Source organism: Zosterops lateralis, assembly GCF_965231275.1.
Source record: "Zosterops lateralis genome assembly, chromosome: 20".
Lineage (NCBI taxonomy): Eukaryota > Metazoa > Chordata > Aves > Passeriformes > Zosteropidae > Zosterops > Zosterops lateralis.
The window spans coordinates 7613571-7619770 of record NC_139780.1 but is presented as its reverse complement, the minus strand read 5'-3'; positions in this window follow the sequence as shown (position 1 = coordinate 7619770).

Sequence of the window (6200 nt, the reverse complement as noted above, 5' to 3'; positions counted from 1 at the left end):
ACAGGCCCAGAAAGACTTTTGGTTTCTCTGTTAAGAATCCCACCATTTCCTTTAGCACATCTGCTTCCCTTCCAAAACAGCCGGACAAGAGATTCACAGAACTGCAAAGCCTGTCTGTAAACACTTTCCTTAAAGCTTTTTGCAGCACTACCAGAAACATTAAGATACCAACACCAACATTACTGCTGACCTAAGGCTGATAGTGGTGTTTTTTTCACCTGCAAGACACAGGTAACAGCACAAACTAGACCACTCTGGGAAGTGTGTGACTGTCATGACTCACACAGGAAAAGTTTAAGAAGAGGCTGGTACACAGAGAGCTCAACTGCTGGTCACTAACGAGCTCCTAATAAACAGTTCCTGTGTCCACACTGCTCATTAATTATCTCAGGGATCTCTGCTCTGAGACAATATCCACGTTTGGTTTCCACAGGTGCTTCAGAGACTTGCAAGAAACCACCTCTGTTTACAAGCTTTTAAAATACAGTTGCTTTCCTGACCAGCATAGAAATGAACACAACTGATTCTTCAAGTCTGCACCGCTGGTTTTTAAAGATCTATCTCTGGGTGTTTAATCATCCTAAATGACAGATTCTACTAAGCATGTGTTGACCTTCAGATTTCTTGACAGGAAAAGAAAAATCTAATTAAGCCAGCAAACAGCTGGGAAAAGCTCTCAACCCCCAAAACTTCAAGCAGCCATACAGGGAGGAATCTCCATACTTTATTGAGCCTGCCAGCTCTCCTGCCACTCTTGCACCCCAGTGTGTAGGAAAACAATCTCACATCTCCTAATTACCATGTCAACTCCTACAAAAAACATAAGCCAAATGTTTAATGGATTCTTGCTCCTTGTCAGAAACAATGTATTTCAGGGATGTCCTCTTGAACAACAAATTGCTCCAGCACTCTAAACTGAGAAAACAAAGGAGGAGAGAAAAAAATAAAAAGAAAGAAGGTAAACTAGAAATCCTTTGGATCCTGTTTTTAACAGGCAGTACATTCCATTAGGACAAATACCCTTGGTCTGTTCATTCTGGCAGATGTGTTATCTATCTCTACACCACACAGGGCTCTTCTTCCCTGTCAAAGTAGAAGCATCCTGCAAAAAAAAAAAAAAAAAAAAAAAAATCCCAAAGAAAGGGCTGATACAGAAACTGGCCAAACATACAAGGAAGCATCTGAAAAGTCATGGCAGTTGCTACTTAAAAGACCATTACATTGTGAAGTTCCTATCAGTTTTGCAGTATTACTACCAGGAGCAATACTTCAGATGGCAAACAGATGTACAAGCCTAAGTTCAGAAATCATGTAATAATAAAAATCAGTGAAGCTGAGTAATTTTGTGTTTTTAAAACAGTAGTATTTTTCTATTGCAGTAATGGCTGCAATGGATCAGAGTAACAGTAACTGACTGATTTTCTCATTTTAGAACAGAATATCTGATGAAATTGGAAGGTTGGGTGGAAGGGAAGATAGGCAAAACCTCAAAACCTTCCTCAAACAGCTGTACTATGTACAAATGATGGAAGTTATAAAATTATTACGGACATCTAAATCTTACGTTAACTTTTAGCTACCTAATCCCAAGACGTTCTTTACAACTAATCTAAATCATTATGCTTACTCAATAATCTCTGGACATGATAAATATAATTCAATTCTGATTTCCTGAAGAAACCAAGCTTAGGTGATGATGCTGTGCTCTTAGTCTGTTCCTCTCCCACACTGCTCTGTCAGGGCATTTGCCACAATGCAGACAGGCAAGTTTCACCCTTATTCAAAGAAAGGCTTGAAGGCTTAACTCAGTTCCCCCACAGCATCAGCTCTGCTCAGGCTGACTCCATCAGGTCCCTTGTGGGCCGTAGCAAAGACAAATAAGCAGAGCTTGGGTGAGAATGAGACAGGGAATAATTCTGTCAGTGCTGAACAAAGGAAAGGCTTCTCTAGAGATGAAGGAAACGCTTGGAAAACTTGTGAAATTATATGGTATTTTCACAACTGAGGTTCAATTACAAACCTGCTGTGGATTTAAGCCTAAATCTTAGAATTCAATTGATTTTTAATCACTAAATTAAGGAGTCCTTGATATTGACTTGCTGTTAATGCTGACTGCAGAGATCACGGTATTTCCTTTCCTTTTTAAAAGTGATCTCCATTAAAATTTTTCATTTATGCAGAGTGATGGTCGGTTTGCACTACAAGGAGGCAGCTTTTTCAAGCTTTCCTTCCTAAGATATGTAGTTCCTGAAAGCATCCTGACTGGGTCAAAAACTTACATATCACATAATATAATTATCAGTATTAATGTATTCTCTGGAAAGGGTAGATTTTTTTATTAATTGCTCTTCAACACCCATAATCCACAGATCTAAAAAACTGGCTTCATTAAAGGCTTAGGGAAGGGCCATCCCCGTAACAGCTTTGCATCATTCAGCTATGATGGCTTGAAATTAAAATAAATCCTCTTCACTGAGCAGACTTGCTTATTTCTACACTTCATAATACCTGTCACATGCAAATCTCTTTACATCATGTGAAAATTCTGTATGTAAAGTCTTTAATGACCATTAAATACACTATTTCAACACAATTCTTTCACTGAACATTAATGCTCTTGCGAGTATCTGCAGCCCAATTCAAACTCCAGAAAAGTCATCAATAGAAATCCTGGGGACATATGAGAATCAGAGACAAACCTCAAGTGGGAAGGGACACATCATGCCCAACTCTGCATTTTGCAGGAATATCTGACATTACACCCCGTGTCCAGGAGCATCAGCCACACATCCCTGGCGCTCTGGCAGACTTGGTGCCACAACCACTTCCCTGGGGAGCATGTTCCAGTGCCTGGCCACCCCCTGGGGGAAGAGCCTTTTTACCAATGTCCAACCTGAACTTCCCTGATAGCTTCACTCCATTTCCTTGTGCCCTAAATATAGATGTGAACATTTACATGTACCCAGACTATGTTTTGCTGAAGCACCTATGAGATTCTTTTGTTAACAAGTTAAAAAAAATCAAAGCTTGAATCCCCTTTGCATCATCAAAACACTGGCTGAAGAGTAATTCCTATCAACAGAGGTACAATATAAATTCATGCTCGTGGCTGTTCAGTGACAGCCAAAGTTCACTCAATTCAGGGTTAACTCCCCCCAAACCAACACCAGAGCCAGTGTATCCTCAGCAGCTCACACCTGCTCCTCCCCGCTCCACTCTTGCTCCCACAAATCCCTTTAGTAGATTTTAAAAGTTTCCTAAATACTTATGTAATGCCACTGTGGGTTTCTCCTTGTGTTTCCTAGGTGTCCCTGAAAGGAGAGCCTGTCCTTGCCACCAGCCTGATACCAACTCAGCTTCTGTAACAGTATTGACTTTTCAGGACTAACTGAAGGGCAAATAAATTAATTTTTTTTTTTGCCACCCAAATCAGTTGAACTCTCTCTGAATGCAGAGAAAGGCAATCCATTTCTAAACAGATGTACTTCGACACAGTTACTCCAAGAAGAGATACAGTGTAGAACTCCTAACTTTTTGGTAATATTTTCAGTGAATAAGGACTCTCACGTATGGTCTAGCTCTCCAAGCTTTTTTTTTTTTTTTTTTTTTTTTTTTTTAATCTGACCTCCATGTTTAAATTATAATTTTTTAGATGACAATTTCTGTATTTTAATATTTTTTAAACATTTTTAATTACATACCAATTCCATTCTGAGATGTAGGCAAGAAAACATAGGGCTCCATAGGAGCTGGAAAGCCTTTTTAAAGGTTGTACAGTATGTTTTAAGATGCCTCAGACAATTTTTTCCTTTCCTTAGGGTTGTCCAGTCAGCAAGAAGAGACCCTGTACATTCATCCCATCAAAGGTATATAAAATATCACCAAAGGAAATGTAACATACTCCTAGAAAATGCTATCAGCTATTACCATCTGGATATTGTAAATATTTTTATCTATTTTAAAGCAACAAAGCCTTAAATAAATGAGATTAGAAGTTCAAGACCAGAAGTTGACTTGGGGATATCTAAAAGCACTGATATTACAATTTGCTGGAATTTAGTGTCTTTGAAAGAAATGGCCACAACCTCAAACAAGACAGAAATACAAGATAATAAAACCAGCTTTTGTTGGGGAAAGCTTTGGTTATAATGCAGGAACAAGAAAAAGTTCGCTAAAAAGGCATGAAGGTCTTGGGAAAGTGATTCATTACAAAAATTAAGACTTCAGTGTTTCATGGAATAACACTTATACCAGCAACAGAAGTTTCAATTTCTAGTATTTCCATGGATGTTTAGGACAGACCAAAGGTCAAAGAATAGTATTTTGATTCAGAAGATTTACAGCTGTGGTGTTGCTTCTCATTTAAAATTAGGTATTTTTTCTGCCACAATTGCAAATTTACACCCTTGTAATCCAAAGTACTGTCTTTAATTTTAGTTTCATTATTAAGACGTAGCTCTAATGGCCGTGAGAGAAAAACCACAAGAGAAGCTACAGGAACTACAATTAAACCCAAACAAAATTCTAAGTTTGCATGGAAATGAAACAGGCCTAGATCAGAAATTTTCCTGTTTGCCTGTTTAAACTTTGTCATTATTTTCTATCGTTACAAATCCATGCCATTCCTCTCTGAACCCTGGATGAACTGAATACTCATCACTCTCCCACCACGCCGCTGCCTTTCCTGCGCTTTGTGCTGACTCCTACACTTAAACTGGAAACCCTCCGTGCACCTCGAGCATCAGCAGAACCGGGACATGCTTTTCCTGCTCAGTTGTTTCGTGTTTTGTTGTGGTTTTTTTTGGTTTAAGACACTTAAAACATGACACGGTGGGTGCAGTCCTAGGACCTGTCTCCCACCACGACTCTTCTCCATCACCCCAAGGCGCAGCTCCATGAGTATTCCAGACTGGGAATATTCATGGCTCCGGTGCGATTCTCCCCGGTGCCGTGGACTGCCCGGTGCTGCGGCTCCCCAGGGGGCTGCCCGGGAGGGGACCGGAGCTCCCGCCTCCGTTGGCCGGTGCAGGAACGCGGGGCGGCCCCGGCAGTGCCCCCGCAGCGTCGCCCCGTCCGCAGGCCGCTGTCAGCCGCACCCGAGCCCGGCCCCGCTCCCGCGCCAGGCCCGGCTGCTGCTCCAGGGCCCGACTCCCGTTCCTGGGCCCGGCTCCCGCTCCCAGGCCCGGGCCTGGCTCCCCGCTCCCGCTGCCCGGCCCCGCTCCCGCCGTCATTTCGGAGCCGCCACCAAATGGCTGCCCGGGTCCCTGGGCCGGCCCCGCGGCCTGGCGGGCCCCGCCGGGCGCCGACACCCCTGCGGTCCCCGCCGGGCCGCACCGGACGGGCTCAGCCCGCCGCCGCTCCCGCTCGGCTCCCGCAGCGCCGGGAGGCAGAGGAAGGACCGGGCTGGGTGATGGCGGGGGGGCGGGCGGGGCCCCGGCGGGTCAGCGCGTCCCCCGCGGCGGCCGCCCCCGCCCAGCCCGGTCCGAGCCGCGCGGTGCGGTGCGGTGCGGTCCGTACCTGCGGGGCGGGGGCGGCGGCCGGAGCGCGGTCGGGCGGTGCCGGCCTCAGGCGCCATGGGGCGGGCGCGCGGCCCGGCGGAGGCAGCGGCGGGAGCCCCGGCGGCGCCGCCTCATCGCGCTGACAGCGGCACCGCCGCCACGCCCCGCCGCGCCGCTCTCGCGAGACCCGCGCGCCGCACGTGACCGCGCGCAGGGAGGGCGGGAGGGAGTTACCATAGAGACGGCGGTGCAAGGTGCGCCCCCCCACCCGCACGGGCCCCGCCGCCAGGGGGAACCGAGGGTCATAGAGACGGCCGGCGCCGCCAGCGCCCCCTTGTGGCGCGCCCACGCCAGAGCCGCCACAGCGGTGGCTCGGTGCGCAGCGTTCGCCTCTGGCGTCGATTATTAATGGTCCTTTTGAATTTTAATCGGTAACTTTCGCCGCTAGCGATTTCGTCGATTATTTATTCGCGTTCTAAATTGCAATTGATGACTTTTTTATTGCTGGCGCTGAGGAGGAGGAGGGGATTGGAGGCGGCCTCTGGCCCACCTGAGGCCGGCGGGCCCGGTGAGGTGTGGGGGGCCCCGGCCCTGCTGGAGCAACACCCGGGAGCTGCAGCCGCTTCTCCGGTCCCCCACAGATAACACAGCCTTAGCCAAGGTCACGGCGGTGCAGAGCTGCGACTCCTGAGGGGGAAGAAT